This window comes from Lipotes vexillifer, unplaced genomic scaffold (genome assembly GCF_000442215.2).
Source record: "Lipotes vexillifer unplaced genomic scaffold, Lipotes_vexillifer_v1.1 scaffold251, whole genome shotgun sequence".
In the NCBI taxonomy this organism is placed as follows: Eukaryota; Metazoa; Chordata; class Mammalia; order Artiodactyla; family Lipotidae; genus Lipotes; species Lipotes vexillifer.
Genome location: NW_006770868.1, coordinates 1,772,902 through 1,790,914, shown reverse-complemented (window position 1 = coordinate 1,790,914; position 18,013 = coordinate 1,772,902).

Here is an 18,013-nt window from a genome sequence, read left to right as displayed (position 1 = left end):
GTCCTCCCAGTTCCCTGCAGCCTGAGGGGGAGAGGAAAGATGGGTGTAAACCCCCCAATGTAGGGACTTAGCCCCCAGTCTCCGTGGGCTGCCTGCCCGGCCCCCAGTGACCCCAGAATGACAGAGTCACCTCTCTCTGCTCCTGCTTTTATGAGCTGTGAAGGAGGCTTGTCCCACATTGCACAATTGCCCCTTAATCGCTATTTCCTCTCAGTTATGAATTATGTCATGGATACGGTCGCTCACGTTATTAAACTTCCACAGAGGCCTTATCGTCTGGATGCCCGCCAGCAACCCGGCCTGACCTACTTTCCCACCGGGTTTCAAAACCTCCTCCCTCATCCTCTTGCTGGACTTTTCCTAAGGAGCTTTCTCTGTGCCCAAAAACTTGCCTCTAAAAATAAAAACTAGAACAAGGGGGGTGGGGCACAGCTGGCCTCGCGAAGGCCTGCGGCTGACAGCAGCCCCCGTGATTGTGGCCAAGCTCCTCCTCACCTAGAACTTTCCTCAGGCAGCCTGTCCTGGGTCTCAGGCTTCCTATCAGGACAGGCTGTGACACAAGCCACAGTCAAGGGTGCCCTGGCCCTTGTTTATCAGTCGTGAATGGGAGGACTGACTTTGGAACCAGGTAAACCTGGGTTGAATCGTGACTCTGCCTCTAACCAGCTCATGCATGCATTCATTCATTCATTCGCCCCACGGTTATTTACTGAGTATGTTATAAACTGAATGCTGTCTGTGTGCTGGGTGCTGGGGATATAGCAGAGAATATACTAGGTAGTATCGGAGAATGAGTCCCCTCCCTCACAGAACTTATAACCTAGTGGGTAGAGATAGGCACAAAACAAATAATTGTACAATAAGAGCAATGAAAATAAATGAAAATGAGACAATGGGGTGGGCTAGATAGTGATGGGAACACCCTTAACTAAGATGGTCTGGGGGCGTCTCTCTGAGGAGGGAGTCATTTAAGCCAAGACCCAAATGATGAGAAGAACCAAGTCTGGGAAGCAGTGCCAGGTGAGGGTGAGGTAAGCGAGTGACCCAGGGTTCAGAATGTGAGCGGGGCTCAGTCTCAGGGTCATTCAGGGGCAGGTTGGCAAATCAGGAGGTTGCCTCCTTAATGTTTTCGCCCTGGGCATCTCGCTTGCCTCAACCTAGTCCTTGAGCTACTGGGAAGGAAGAGACTCTCGGCAGAGGAGCAAGTGCAAAGGCCCCGAGGTTGGGAGTGAGCCAGGTGTGATGGGGCAGAGAAAGCCAGGGAAGAGTTGGGGTGGGAGATGAAATTAGAAAGGTGGGTGGCGGGCAGATGACAGAGGGCCTGGAAGGCTGCGTGGTGAGGATTCAGTGAGAGACAGGCACATATTTTGAAGGTAGAGCCAAGGGTACTTGAAGGTAAGCTGATATTTGCAGGGGAGGAGGGGAGGAATCAGGACCGACTCCTGGGCTGGGTGGATGCTGGTTCCTTGACTGATCTAGAGGAGACTGACAAGCGCTTCATCTCCCTGAGTTTCTTTCCTTCATCTGAGATGTTGGGATTATAATACCAGCGTCCCCAGACACTATATCACACTTAGCTGAGAGCCTGGCACATAGTGAACGCTCTTCTGACGGCTCAGCTGGGCTTAGTGACTTACCTGGAGTCACCCAGCAAGTTAATGACACAGCCTAAACCAGAACCCAGACCCTGCACTCCAGAACGTGTTGCAGCAGGCAGGGCTGGGCCTTGGTACACAGCTCTCCAGATACGCAACCTCCCAGCCAAAGAGGCCTCAGCAGCCGAGGCCGAATTTTTCTTTTTTCTTCTTTCTCAATTGTGCTTGTGCGTGGGGTTGGTTATCTAACTTGGCTGAAGCTAGAGGCCTGGGCCTGTAAACATATCCTTTTAATTATTCCACAAATGAGACATGCTCATAGAATAAAAGTTGAAAAATGCAAATAAGCAAAAAATAAAGCAAAAAAGCAGAAAGAGAGAGAGACAGACAAAAACAGAGACACAGAGACAAAAAGAGAGAGAACAAATCAAGCATCTAAGTTAGCACATGTATACCAAGATGCATACATAAAGAACTAAAGACCTTCACTGCAGGATTCTTTGACACAGTAAAAAACTGGAAGCAACCTGAGTATCCAAGAATAGGAACCTTTTTTTTTGTTGTTTTTCGTATCCCATTTTCTTTATTTTTTTCTTTTCTTGTTTTTTAAAAATTAAAATATAGTTGACTTACAATATTATATTATTTCAGGTTTACAACGTAGTGATTCAATATTTCTATACATTATACTCCATTTAAAGTTATTATAGAATATTTGCTATATTCCCTGGCTGTACAATATATTCGTGTATCTTATTTATTCTATACATAGTAGCTTGTGCCTCTTAGTCAAGAAAAAGGGCCTTTTTAGCCAAATAAATTAAATAGTGTTTCAGTATCATGTAGCCACTGAAGTGAATGAAGCAGACCTCTGAGTACTGATTTGGAAAAACTGCCAAGATGTAACATTAACCGAGAAAAACAAGATGCAAAACAGTGATTATAGGATGCTACAATGTGTGTGTGTGTGTGTGTGTGTGTGTGTGTGTGTGTGTGTGTGTGTGTGTTTTGCGAGGTAAGACAGGGCAATATGTGTACATATATATACTGCGAGACGCACAGACCATCTCTCTGGGAGACAAGGCCCTGTATTTTCCAGGAAGAATGGCAAGTCAGAGACGGGAGGGAGGTGACTTTCTGTTCCTTTTGCACTGTTAGAGAGCTTTTGGTTTTGGTTTTGTTTTGCTGTGTGCGTGCCTGCCGTCTGCGAAACATTTTAGCAAAATTTGAAAGATCAGAGACTCCCCTCTTGGTCTCAGAGATTTTCCCAAAGGCCTTGGGATAATCTAGGCTGGTGTTTCCTAAAAGCCTCCCGCAAACCCAGGATTGCAGTGAGGTGCCAGTGGGCCATGGGGCCTGGGGAGGAGGCTGCAGGCCTCCTGACCCTCCTCACTCTGAGCAGTTTCTCTTTTATCTTTTTTATAGGTTGGACAAGTTAAGAGTTCAGTTATAAACGGTTTTGCCTACTTTGAAATGAAATGTTTGAAAAGCTTTGCCCTTGAGTAATCTCATTCTGCTGATGAGAAGACAGGGGCCCAGAAAGGAGAAAAAAAGATGATCCCAGGCCAGACCTAGCTCTGGCTGAGTGCCTTAGGTGGTAAATTTGCCTCATTGAACCTTAGTTTCCTCCTTCAAAAACAAACAAGCAAACAAACAACCCGACTAGTAAGAACTCTTCACAGATATCTAAAGTGGAAGTAAACCCTGAGTCCTTAGACCTTTTGGTCCTGGCAGAAGGATGCACAGGAAATCAGAATGCCTCTCTCTCACCATCTGATTTTCCAGAAGGAGTGAGAGTGACCCCTGCCCTCCACCCCCATATCACTCAAGTCCAAGATCAGGCATATCTCAGTTTACCAGAAGTCAACTCACTGCAAAATTCAGGACCCACTAGGATGCATTCAGCTACAAGGACAGAAAACGCAAGGCAAAATGGCTTAATCATTAAGGAAATGTGTTTTCTCATGTGTTTAGAAATCCAGAGGCAGTGGGGTGGATCTCTCAGTCATGCATTCAGCTGCAAGTAACACAAAACCTTACCATTGGCAAGTTTCTATTGTCTCCTGTTGCTAAATCCAAGGGTAGGCATCTCTGGCTGATAGGATGACTCAGTGATGCCACTGAGGGCCCAGTTGTTTCCTGGTTTTTGCTTGGCCATCTTGAACATGTGGCTTTTGTCCTCATGGTTGGTCATGGTTGCAAGATGGTCATTCTATCTCCAGCTCACATCCACATTATAGGCAGGAAGAAGAGGATAGGGGCAAGCAGAATGCCCACTACATTTGTCTCTTTTCAAAAAGCTTTCCCTGGGGCCCCACTTGGCAAATTTTGCTAAATTTTTATTGCTCATACCTGGATCACATGGCCACTGTTAGCTGTCAGGGACTTTAGGAGACTGAGTGCTTTCAGCTGGCCTATTGCCATCCCAATAAAATCAGGGTTCTGTAAACAAGGGTAAAAGGAAGAGTGGGTATTGGGCAGGCACCGAGGAGTATCTGCCACAAGTCGTTCAAGGGATGTTAATGCAAAGACTCAAAGACATTATACAGGACAAGTGTTGTTTTCTCTTTTTCTACTCTACCATTGGCTTCTGTCCTGAGACTTGATTTATCTTCTCAGACTGGGAGGAAGACCCCTTCCTTGAGTACATAGGCCGATACCCCCTCAAACAAAAGAGGGTTCTCTCAGCCAACCAGAAGAGTTGACAATGGCTGTGGTTGAACAGTCAAAAATGTCTGCCACATCTATATTAACCAGAATTTTAAAAATCCCATCCTCCTCTCCTCAACTCACCGCAATCTCACTTTCATTCTCACAGCATGTGTCAGTCATCTATAGCTGTGATAATTCTGCATAACAGACACCCCCAAACCTTTTATTCTCTTGAATATGGAGTTGTTGCAGGTCAGCTGACCTGGTGTGGGCTTGGCTGGATGACTCTGCTGATCTTGGCTGGACCCATTCACCTGCCTGCTGTTCAACTGGAGGTCAGCTGAGCTAGGCAGTCCTGGCTGGTGTGACTCTGCTCTGCCTCACATGCCTCTCATCTTCTTCTGGGACCCATGGACTTTACCAGGTGTGTCTGGTTACAGTGATGGCAGAGGCATAAAACCCAGGTGGAAACATGCAAGTTCTCTTAAAGCCTAGTCTCCAACGGACACATTGTCACTTTCATCTCATTCTGTTGGTGAAGGCAAGTCACTGAAGTGGCTGAACTCAAGTCACGGGGGAGGAAATATGCTCCACCCCTTTTGTGAGAGAAACCATGAGGTCACATGTCAAGAGGCGTGGTTCCAGGGAACGGTGAAGAATTCCTTGGCTCTGATATCACCTCTATTTTCTGGTTATCCTACTTCACTGACTTCTCTTTTTCAGTCTCATCTATGGTTTTCTTGTCTCTCCCTTCTCTCCCTCCACATTCAAGAGAGTAAAAGGTTTGGGGTGGTTTGTTATGTAGCATTATTGTAGCTGTAGATGACCAATACATGTAGTGAGAGTGGTAATGACATTGTGGTGAGTTGAGGAGAGAAGAGGATGGACAAAAAATTTCTAGACAATAGAGGTGAGGTGGACCTTGTCAATTGCCCAGCCATGGCCATTGTCAACTCTTCTGCCTGGCTGAGAACTCACTTTTATTTGAGGGGGTATCAGTCCATGTGCCCAAGGAGGGGGACCCCTCCCCAGCCTGAAGAGCTAAGTCAGGTCTCAGGACAAAGCCCTGAGCAGAAGAGGGACACTGGGAGTCCCTAAGGGTTCCATCCACACCTTTACTCCTCTGCACATGATCTCTGACTTAGGGCCATCCTTGGGTCTTCACTTACCATCTTTGCACTGGTAATCCCCGAATTTGTAACTCCAGGCTTGGTCTCTCTCCTGAGTCCACCTGTCAACTGGACATGTTCACTGAGACATCTCACAAACCCTCAACTCTTTTTCCCACTCTGACCCTGGTACCCTTGGCCTCAACCATACCCCAAACTTCCTCCTTTATTTTCAGTTTTGTGCATGCCCATCCACGCAGTCGCTCGATCCAGGAACCTGGATGTCAGCTAATCCTGTCTCCATGCTCCCCTTCTTGCTGTAGCTGGTACTTACAATGCTGAGCACCACATTCCAAGCATGGGGCTAAGCATCATACACATATCATCTGATTTAATCCCTGAGATGAGGGAGGCACTGATATTAAGTTGTCTGTATTCCACACAATACTATCCAGCAGCCCCCATGATGTGCGCGCCCCACAGTTAGAGCATGCGGCCTCTTTCAGAAGCTTCAGTGATCATTCCCAAACCAGCTGATCATGGAAGTCCCCGCTTTAAAATCCTTTATGATTCTTATCATCCGGAACCCTTTGGTCTGAAGTAGTTGACCCCAAGATTCTTGCATTTATTTACACAAAAGAAGAAATTGAGCTTGTTCAATGTGTCAGGAAGTTTCTAGGTACCAGAGAAGCACAAAAGTCCCGGAAACTTAGGTCCATTTGACAGTAAACAAAAGAATAGGTATCTGACATGTCAGGTAGTGACAAGGAGCTAGGAAGAAAAATAAAGCCGGGTAAGGGATAGGTATTTTGGGAAAGAGACATCGTTTTTGTGGGGGTCAGCCTCTCTATAAAAATGTATTGTAGTGAAGGAAGTAAGGGAGCAGTAAGTGCAAAGGCCCTGAGGCCCAAAGGGGCATGGTGGAGGCCAGTGCAGTGAGTGAGTGGGAGAGATGAAGGAGTGAGGGTGGAGGAGGAGAGAGCAAGATTGGGCAGGCAGACCCTTGCAGGCCACAATAAGGACTTGGCTTTGACCCTGAGTGAAGTGGGAGCCACAGGAGGGTTCTGAGCAGAGGAGGGATGTGACCTGACTTGGGTTTTCACAGGATCCCATCGACTGCATGTGGATAATAGTCTGCATGGGGGCCAGGGCAGAAGCAGGAAGCAGGGTTTTTGCAGGCCTCATGACGCTTAGGTCAGAGAGGGAATTCAGTTGTTTGAGTGACATTCTCAAAAAGCACAGGAAAACCAAACAGGATTTTCGGGTTAACTCAGAATCTACCAGAAGGTGGAAGGACCCAGCATGCTTTAGCCTCAGGCACCACTGGGCCACCAGCCTTTTCGGCAGCATCATCAGGAGATGCTGATGCTGTGGTGCTGGTGATGTCTCTGGGTTTCCCCTACGCCTGTTGCCTGGCTGTTCTGGCAGCACTGGGGAAGGGTGTCTTAGCACACCCAGTGTGACCTGGGAGACAGTGACCAGTGACTGAGCTCCCACCAAAGATGCTGACGACTCTGAACCCAAGAACAAACCCTGACGCTCCTAGTTCTACAAAAACAAGCCGTGCCTCCTTGCATGCTGTATCCCCCCAGCACCAAGCTCCCTTATCTCGCCACACAATCCTTCAAAGAATAACACGGCGTATTTGTGTCTGCGGTTTGGGTTCCCCAAACCTGTGACATCAGATAAGTGCAATGTTCACAAAAATGAACAACATCACAGAGAGGAGAAAAACAACCGAAAAGAAGCCCCTGGTTTCAGCCTTAACTTCCTCTCCAGGGAGGAAGGGGTGCTATCTGGTTGAGGTTTCACGGTGCAGAGGCTGGGGGCGGGGAAATGATGTCCTGCCCTCTCCCTAGCTGGCTCCCATCTCAGCCTTGAAATCTCCCCTGCAATATGGAAACGATAATCTCCGCCTCTCAGGGCTGCTATATTGCAAAGTGATTTTTTAAAAATACCAATAATGGGGGACTTCCCTGGCAGTTCAGTGGTTGAGGCGCTGTGCTTCCATTGCAGGGGGCATGGGTTCGATCCCTGGTCAGGGAACTAAGATCCCGCATGCCGTGAGGCACAGCCAAAAAATAGAAAAACAAAATTTTTTTTTTAAATACCAGTAATGACTGATCTTTGGATCAATCATATGCCATAGGCCATTTTCTTGGGTAATCTTTACACCTGCCTGTTTCACCCTCACGTGGCGTAGCTACTAAGATCAACTCTGGTTCACAGTTGGGGAAACTGAGACTTCGAGTAGGAAAAGAAGGTGGTTTTAAAACACTATATGGCCACTTTTGGGTTTTGGAAAATGCAAACATGTACAACAGAAATTTAAAAATTTTTTAAAACCGCATCAATATAAAAATAGAATTAGGCAAAAAAGTTTGGCAGGGCATACGCCCAAATGTCACAGTGGTTTTCCTGGGTGTCAGGATCACCAAGGAGGCACCATGGTTGTCTCTTTTCCATCGCTCAGGTCTTAGCATATCGGCACCTCCGCTATAAGGCTTTCGCCAAGCCTCTGTCTATGAGAGTCCTCCAGCCTCCCATCACTTTCATCTCTTCATGCACTGATCATCACTGGAATGTACCTTGATTTTTCATTTGTTTCTGGGTTTATGGCCTGTGTTTCCCACTAGAACATAATATCCATGAAGCTGGAATCCCAGCCACAGCTCTCTGAGCAGTGCCCATTAGTGGCCCTCAACAGATATTCCTTGAACAACTGATTGCGTTTTCTTATTATTTTTTTTTTAACTTTTGTTAAAAAAAACCCAACCGTGTGGATTACTTTTAATTGCTGTTTTAAGTGCTGGTCAAAAATGAGCTGGCTGGAGCCCCGGCAGGAAAGGGTCGCTTCTGCGGGCTTATCTGGCTGAGTGTGAAGGAAGTGGGTACCCTGCCTTTCCACAGGGTGGGTCAAGCGCTGAACATCCCAGAGATTCTCAGCCCAGCCTGCCCCGAGGTCCCTGGCTCCGGAGATCTCTCTGCCTGGGACAGGGTTATCTTTGAATGACAGCATGTTCAGCGCCCCCCAACCCCCCGGGGTGAGGCCGCCCAGAATCTCAGGGGGTAACAGGGGGCACCAGGCCAGATGCAGCCCACGGGAGGTGTTACTTAGCCCATGCAGTTCCAACATCTTAGAATTTCCCCATCACTTAAAAATCAAGAGACTTTGGAAGAAAACTAAAATATCTTCCCAAAGGGCATGAAATAAGATGAGAATAAATAGGTGGGAAGACTTCACACCCTTCAAATGACAATTCTGCCAACATATATAAACTTAATGTAATTTCAAATAGTGACCCACAGGATTTTTTTTAATTGGATAAAATCATCTTGGAGTTTACAAGGAAAAGTATGAAATAGAAGAACGGAAGAACAGTGGGAAGGACTATGACAAACATGGTATTTCAACGCACTGAGAAAATGGAATATTGAATCCAGGATGCCAGCATAGCACACTATCAATTTATTCTATTTATCACTAAAGTAAAAATAGACTCTCATCTTCCACCATGTTAAAGAAAAATACAGAGATTTCACATAAAATGTCTAGAATTCTGGCTTGCCTGAAAACCCTGTCAATACTGGGCCTTATTTTCCCAAGGCAGCCATGGGCTGGTGCTGAGTTGAAACTCCTGGGCTTTCCAGTTCACCGCAGCCTCCACCACTCCCTGCTGCCTCCCACCCGGCTGCCTTCAATCATCTGTGTGTCTTGCCTGGGCACTGAAGTCACTGGAGTTTGTAGCCCCTGAACTCAGGGCTGGGCACAGCAGAGAGACTCAGGGAAGATTTGAGGCTGGTTTTCTGCTGTTAGCCCCCTTTATGCTCATTTTTCTTGGTGGAAATACAGATTTGGAGGAAGGATGTGGCTTGAGAGCCTCAACCGGGGAGTCAGAATCTTGAGTGACCACTGAAGAGTGACTTTCTCTCTCAGTGCCTCAGTTTCCTCCTCTGCCAGGGGAATAATAAGAGCTGTCACTCATCATTTGCAGGAATCTATGCCGTTGTTCCCATAAAGTGCTCGACCTAGGGCTCAGCGCAGGGTCACACCAGGGATAATGAGGTGGTGATAACAAACCCTCCCTCTCAAATTTAGGGTTTTTAGTTCTCAGGCTTCGAAGAAGGGAGACTAGGAAAAGAGAAAGAAAGGAAGGAGGAGCTGGGCAGGGCAGATTTGCTTTGATCTCCTTTAGCCAAAAAGGAGGAAAAAAAGTAAACAAATAGCCCTGGCCTCCTTTGATTCCACACTGCCTGAAGAGCTCTGGAGCTGATAAGAACCAGCCACATTTGATTTGGGCAGCTCCACCCTTCTAACCGTACTTTCCCTGGGCGTTTGGAATCTGGAACCCTAAAGCCTGTCCCGGCACCCTGCCCACAGCATCCACCTTTCATTCCCTTCTTGCTATTCCCAGCAACTGGAGACTCTAGGGGGAGAAAGATGGGAAGACTTCCCCACTGGGGAACCCCACACAAGAGATGAGAGAAGGGGCTGGGAAGGGAGCCTCGGAACACATTAGCCACCCAGCCCCTGATCCCAGGAAGGAGCCCTTCCGTTGGGACTAATGGGAAACGAAGCTCTCAGGTATTGAGAATGAACTGGGTGGAAGGAGGATGAAGGTTTTGGTGAAGAGCAGAAAAGTCTTCCCACTCAGCAGTTGGTGGAGAGCAGCCACGTGGCACAGGGTTTCACGGTGTGGCTTTGAAGCCATCCCCGTTCAGGGTTGTGTGACTTTGGGCAAGTGACTTCACCCCATCTAGCTTCAGTTTCCTCAACTGCCCTGGCACTGCCTTGTTAAGAGTTAAATTGTTAAGGGTTAAATTGTTAAGGGTTAAATGAGGTCATGCCTATCAAGTACCTGGCACGTAGTAGGTCCAATAACTGGACGTTTATGGTAAAATGGCTTAGGGAGTCCCAGAGCAGCCTCAGGCAGAGAGACGGAAAAATGCTCAGACCTCGAGTCCAGAAAGATGAAAGAAGATCAGCTGTTTGAAATCTCTCAAGGCGCCAAGGGCCGTGCAGTCAACAAGGTCAGGAACTGGGGCCTGTTTGAAGTTGGGAAGAGGTAATTCCGGACAGAGTTTAGCACAAAGGGAGGACATTTCCTCCATGTTACCTCCAAGGATGCCCTGGCTGATGGCTTTAAGCTTCCCTAGGGACTGAAAAGTAGCTAAAAGTTAAGGCGGAGGGGCTAGAGAGTAGTCTCTGGGGTCAGGGGTTCCTTCCCAAGACAGCCCCTTCCTAGCTATGTAACCTGTGTGTCCTGACCTCAGTTTCTCCACCTGTAAAATAGGGGTCATAATAACATCCGTCTCCAGATTTTGAGGATAGAATACATGATATTCAATTGGTGCTCAGTGAATAAGTGGAAGTCACAAGCCACAGCTACGTTAGGGATAAGGTGGCAAAAGCAAAGGTCGGCAGGGGAAGAGGAACTGACCGCTCTCGAGTTGTTGGTAATTAAGCCCAGGCCCAGTCCCACGCCAGCAGCTCGACCATGGCCTTTGGAAGCAGGGGCTTGCCCTGCTTCGTGCAGTGCTGAGTCCCCAGGGCCAGAACAGAGCCTGACATATATCAGGGATTTGTTCAAGGAATGTGTGGAACTGGACACCCTGTGGAGTGGAGTCAACCTCCACAAGAGAAAAGGAAGGCACAGAGAGGCCAGGTAACTTGTCCAAGGCCACACAGCAGCCTGCCCACCTGGAGTCACAGCTGGGACTGGGATTGAACTGATCTGGCCTCATTGTGGCCTCGCTCTGCTTCTTAACCGCCTCGAAGCCCACTGTCCCCTTCTTGAGCACTCCCTGTCTGGGCTTCCCCCACCTGGCAGAGCCGGGGGAAGCTCTTCAGGCTCTTTCAGGCTCCTCCATGGACGCTTCAGCCCCCGCTGCCCTCAGCAAGGACTCGCTTTCCCCTCTCTCCCAGGCAGACCGGCCGTCGGGAACTCACAGCCTGTGGGCCTCATCTGGCCTCAGAGGTGTTCTGTGTGACTTCACACACAGTGTAGGTGCGTGCATGTGTGTGTGTGTGTAGGGGGTTTTTTCTCATAATTTTGAATCATTTGCCAACATTTAAAAACTGGAGATTTCACATAAAAACCAGGATTTCCAACTTCCTTTGGAAAATGGCCGGCTTGGGCCCCTCAGGCCCACGTCTCCTCTGATCAGCTGGTTTAGTGCTCTGGGCCCCTCTGGTCCCCGTCTCCGAGCCCCGCCCACCTCACTCATCTCTGGGCCTGCCCTCCCTCCCTGGGGCTTCCTCACATAAAGACCCCAAACTTGCCACGAGAGACCTGGCCTCCCCGCGCTCCCCGCCACCACGCTGGGCATCCTCTCATTCTTGGTCCCGCAGCCTGGGGTGCTCGCAGGGGAAGCAAGAGAGGCTGGGTTGGGCCTGGATCCCGGGTCTGTGGCAGGTAGAATGATGGCTCCGCCAAAGATGCCCATGTCCTAATCCCCAGAACCTGTGATTATGTCATCTTACATGACAAAAGGGACTTGGTGGATGTGATAAAGAATCTCAAGACGGGAAGATGAAACTGGGTTATCCAGGAGGCTCAGCGTAATTGCAAGGGTCCTTATAAGAGGGAGGCAGGAGGGTCAGTCAGAGAAGGGGAGGTTTTGATGGAAGCTGAGGTTGGGGTGAAGTGAGCCAGGAATGTGAGTGGCATCTAGAAGCTGGAAAAGGCAAGAACTGGAGCCTCAGAAGGAATGCAAGCCTGTGTTTGATTTTTAGCCTTGGGAGACCTATTTTGGACTTCCGACCTCCAGAACCGTAAGATAACAAATTTATGTTGTTTTAAGCCACTAAATTTGACATCCTTTGTTATAGTAGCAACAGGAAACTTATAACCGAGTTTGAATCCTGGTTTGGCTACTTAATTGGCCATGTGCCCTTGGGCAGGTGACTTATATTGCTGAGTCGCGGTTTCCTCACCTGAAAAGGGGTGACAAGGGCGCTCCCTCTTGTGTGTTTGTGAGAGTTCGGTCAACCACGTGGTGAAGCATGGAGCACAGCCTGGCAGCTCCTGATGCCAGATCTTCTAGCATCACCCTCACATCTCTCTCAGTGTCATCGAAACCAGCTCAGAACAGGTTTAAAAATCTGCCCACTGATACCCATCCCTCAGACATAAAGTCCAAACTTCTTACTTACGGCCCGGCATAACCCACCTTGCCTAATGATAATAATACTTGTAAAGCATTTGGCATGTACCAGGCACGATTCTAAGCATTAACCATATATTCAATTCATTTAATGCTCGCAACAACCCTATCATTTTCCCCATTTGTTTAGGTGGGGAAATTGAGGCCAAGGGGAACAATCACTTGCCCAGCGTCCCTTGGAAGGGTGGTAGCTACACCGGTATTTGAACCTACACGGTTGGGCCCTGGGGCCTAGGCTCTGACCACTGGACAGGGCTGCCTCTGTATATGAACAGACCAGAGAGTAGCAGTAAAGGCCCCAGAGTGTGGCTCGAGACTCGGTGGTCTCGGTGTCCCCTCCATCCGCCACCTGTCCCAGGTGCGATCCTGGACTCAGGGCTCTGAGGGTCACAGCTCCTGGTTCACAGCCATACCCAAGGGTGTGTTCATTCCACAATTTCCAGCAATACCCACTGTGTGCTGGGTGCCGTGTCCCAGAGAAAATGCAGACCCCGCAGCTGCCCCCAAGATCCTGAGGACAGATGAATATACAACTGTCACAGCTCAGCAAGAGACAGCAGGAGCTGGGGGTGGGAGGAGGTCAGGGGAGGCTGCCCCCAAGGAGGGACCCAGGAAGTGTGACGCGGGCCCAGCAAAAACACTGGGCAGAGTGCTCCAAGTGAGGGACAGCTCAGGAAGGGCCCTAGGGCTGTCCCTAGCATTCAACCTGGCAAGCCTGCATCTGGCAGGCTGCAGGAGCGTGAATCGGTGTTGCTGCTATAGGATGATTAGGCGCATGAGCGGCCCAACCTCCTCACTTCTTCCCCTTGCATTCAGCTTCTCAGACGTGGAAGCCCTAGGGCCCCAAATTCACATTCGTGGGGGTGATCCAGGAGGTACCAAGTGAGGAGCTGCTGCTCCCCAGGATATCACACCAAGAGGCTGGTGTTCCTAGCATCCTGGACTCCCAGACTCGGAACTCCAGACCAGCGTCCACCGTGCCCATGGTTCACAGCTTCCGGCAGTCTCAGCCCCCGTGCCCGGCTTTGCCCCCTCCAGTTCCCTCCGGTACTTTTGTGTGTACCATTTGTCTTTCTTCCCCTTGACTCACTTTAACTTTCTCCACATCTTGACCAATCCCGATTGAGAGTCACATTTGATCCTTGAGCTTCTCTTTTTTCAAAGGCACATTAAGACAGAATTGCTAAGTGTTTTTGAGCACTTGCTATGTGCCTGGCGTTTCCATTCATTCATTCATTCATCCATTTATTCAACAAATAGCTGTGAGCACCTCCCATGGGCCTTGGAGTTCATCAGTAAACCATAAAGATTCCTGACTGGTGGAGCTCACGTTGCAGGGGCGAGGGAGGGAGAGGAACAGGTAATACATAAAACCTGCCAAGTCTACAACCCGTTCTGTGTATACACAAACTCATTGAAAAACAGCAACAACCCTATGAAATATTTATCCCCAGTTTCCAGGTGAGAAAACCAAGGCTCAGAGAGGGGAAATCACTTGCCCAAAGTCACACAGCTAGGAAATGGCTAAGTCAGATTTTGAACCCACACCAGTCAGACTCCAGCAACCAAGTTCTTAACCTCCCCGGGAGACTGTCTACTAAGATAAAAGACACTGATGCTGTTCCTCCAGCAGTGCATTTGGGAAGCATCACAGTGTCCCAAGTTGTGGGTGTTGGTGCTCAGGGGCTGCTAATTCCCATGAGTCCACAGGCAGGATGAGCTCTGCCCTCCCTTCCAGCAGCCTCCAAATGGGGAAGGCCAAGTACACAGTCACTCTCTGGCCAGAGCCGGTGGGAACAGGACGTCCTGGACCTCTTGCCCTGGCCAGGCCCAGAGAGCTATTTTGGGGCACGTTTATTGATGGGACATGGGTGCCCAGCTGGACTCAGGCCGCAGCTGGCCTAGGATGGCTCTGCTCCTGCATGCTCTGCACTGCCGTGGGGCAGCCATCATCCATGTCCTGCCCACACCCCAGGCCCAGGGTGCAGCCTGAGCTGGCTGGCTCCAGGAAAGGCAGGGGTCCCTACTGGAGTGGAGGGATACTGGGGGTCACGTGGATTATTGTTTACCAGAATTCTGGAGCCTGATTCGATTCACAGAAGGCAGAACCCAGAATGAATACAGAATGAATATAGCAATGGGTTATGAGATCAGATGCAGGTTCAAATCCCAGCTGTGTCCCGTAAGACAACTTACCTTGGGAAAGCCAGGTCAACTCTCTGAGGCTTAGTTTCCCTGTCTGTAATACAGAGTCAATAATAATCCTCAATCACAGGGAGGGAATGAGGCTTAAATGAGGTAATGTGAACTGCTCAAAGCCTGATATACAGAAAGTGCTCAATAATTAATAACTTTGTCAATAATGATTGACAGCTGACTTGACTGGGAGTTTGGCATGAGCTAGGCACTGGGCTAAATTATTGATCTGTTTTATCTCATTTCATCCCCCAGCAATTCCAGGAAACTGGTGAGTGACACTATTACAGGTGCCACTATTATCCCTTTGTACAGATAAGGAAACTGAGACTCAGAAAGATAAGACCTGCCTAAGATCACACTGCAAATATGTGGCAGAAAAACCTGCCTTTGAACCCAGACCCCCATTTCCCCCACGCCTATACCTGAGATTGGTTACAAAAGTTCCTGTAAACACCCAAGTCCCTGCCGTGCCATGTTCACTTCAGTCATCCCTCAGTCCGGGGAAGTGACCTCCTGGCTCTTCCACCTGATGGGAATCCAGAAACCAAAGGTTCCAGAATATTCCTTTGACCTTCCTCCCTCGCCTCAGGGTTATTTTGTTTTCCCGGTTAGTCGCCAAAATACCTCCAAGAAACTGGCTGGTTGGCAAATGTTCCAGGCTGACTTAGAGGGGCGTTTTGCTGTGTACACTGAGGGCAGGGTGCTGGGGGGCCCAGTGGGGAGGGGAGGGCAGGGCAGGGGATCCTCCACCTGACCTGTACAACCTCAGGCCAGAGTGGGTGCAGTGTTTCCTTCCTAAGGTGCTCTTTGTGGCCTGAACCTGCTTACACGCTTCACCCTGTGCCCTGAGGGTGCACTCCAGCCTCCTTCGGCTGAAAGAAGCAGCCCTTTGAGAGATCTGCCCTTCTGCCTTTCTAGCCTCTCTCCCACACCTGGGCCCCTCCCACACCATCCTCCCAAAAGGCTACGCTTTTCCTGCTTCCAGGCCTTTGCCTCTGCTGTGCCCTCCCCCTGGGATGCGGGTCCTCCATTCTCCACCTGCCAGATGCTTCTCCCTATCCTTCACAACTCCTTCACTGTGAGGCCTTCCCAGAAACCCCCGTCCCAACCCCCCAGCAGTATTGTCCCGCTGGCTGGGAGTTACCACAGCAACAGAGAGACACTGCTTCCGGAACTACCTTGTGCTCCAACTGGCAAGACCCTGATGTCCAGCTGGCGAGTGGATACCTCCACATGGGTCTCACACACACCCCTCAAATGTCACAAAACAGAACCTCAGAATCTCCATTTCCCCTCCTAAAACCCCAGCCCTTCCCACTAGTCTTCCCAGTAAACGGTGCCACCTCTCACCCAGATATTCAGGACAATACCTAGAAGCCATATTTGATACCCTGTTGCTTCGCGCCGACACATCCCATCCATCAGAAGTCCTGTCCACTCAGCGGCCAAATACATCCTGAATCCATACTCTTGTGTCACCTTTGTAGCCACCACCATGGCGCTGGCGGCCACCATCCTCACCTGCTTGGACTGGGACAGTGGTCTCCTCCCTAGTCTCCTGGCTTCCCAGCTTTACTCCATCACAGTAGGAGGTGCCTTTGCAAAAGATAAATTAAGTCAGGTCACACCCCTGCTCAAAACCCTCTAAAACGCCCCTTCCCTCTTAGAATAAAAATCCCTTCCATCACCATGGCCTATTAAGACCTTGTATGATCTGACCTTTGCCTACCTCCCCGACCTCATCCCTACCCCGTTTCCCTCCCTCACTCTGTTCCTGCCGCACTTGCCTTCTCCCTGTTCCTGAACTAGAAAGCTTGTTCCTGTCCCTAGGCAGAGAATTGCTCTTCCCTTTGCCCGAACCAAAGACATCTGTCTGTTTCATTCCGTCCCTCCATTCAGGTCTCTGCTCAAATATCATCTCCTCAGAGAAGACTTCCATGACCTGCCCATATAAAATACTCACCTCCATCACCACCTATCCCTCGACCTACTTTATTTTCCTTCATAGTAGTTGTTGCTATCTGACATAATACGTATTATCCGTATATTTGTTTTAATCTAGTTTGCTGCTAAATGTTTGACAGACTCTCAGCAAGCGGGAGCTCTGATGTTTACATTTGCCAATTTCTGGGGCATAAACACTCCCATGGTGGCTGATTTCAAGCTCCCAGCATGACTTCACTGAACGTGGAGTTGAGAAGACGTATTCAGTGTCATGCCATCAGATACTGTTTCTACCACAGAGTGTGGTGTATGATGCAATCTCATACAATAGATGTCAATAACCTCAAGAAATATGAAACAGTACATTAATTAGAAAGTGATGCGTTTTGAGTAGTTGTTACTTTTATTTGTATTATAATTTATTTAATTGTAAGCTCAAATAATTTAAAATTTTTTGTGATGGCTGTGGAGAAACCAGCTTACAGAATTCGCCAGCCAGCAGTGCCAGCCAGCTCCAGCACACCACTGAATGAATCTAAGCAACATGAGGACAGGGACATTGTGCATCTTGTTTCCTGCTCTTTCCCCGGGGTCTAGAATAGTAAAAGGGCTCAGCCCAGTACGTGGTGAACATTTTATAATGCATCTGTTTGCATCAGAAAGCACAAACTGTTTGCCCCAATCAGCTTGACTCTGTGGGCTGAGTCCAGCATACAAATGGGCTTCATTTGGCTCTCGGGAATGTTTTGTTTGTTTGTTTGTTTGTTTTCTTTGCGGTACGCGGGCCTCTCACTGTTGTGGCCTCTCCCGTTGCGGAGCACAGGCTCCGGACGCACAGGCTCAGCGGCCATGGCTCACGGGCCCAGCCGCTCCGCGGCATGTGGGATCCTCCCGGACCGGGGCACAAACCCGTGTCCCCTGCATCAGCAGGCGGACTCTCAACCACTGCGCCACCAGGGAAGCCCCCTCGGAATGTTTTTAACATTTTTTTTTTAATTCGTTGCCAACCTTTAAAAGTCATGAGATTTTTGCATGAAACTCCACATAAACATGGATTTGCAGCTTCCCTTGAAAATTCTGAAGCTCTGGGCACCCCAGGCCTGATTCCCGCATGACAAGAGAGGTCAGAGCTAAGGGGCAGCCGCCCCCTTCAGACCGGACTGGAGCTTGCCAGCTCACCGAGTCCCCACCCCTCACTGTCACCTCCCACCAGGCCCACTTCATTCATTTACACAACATGCTGGCCCTGTAGATAGTCCAGTTGTAATTTCTATCTTAGCCTCCATTCTAGCATTTGTCACAGTGTCCCCGCAAGACTGAGGCCACCTGGAGGACAGGCTCTGCGAG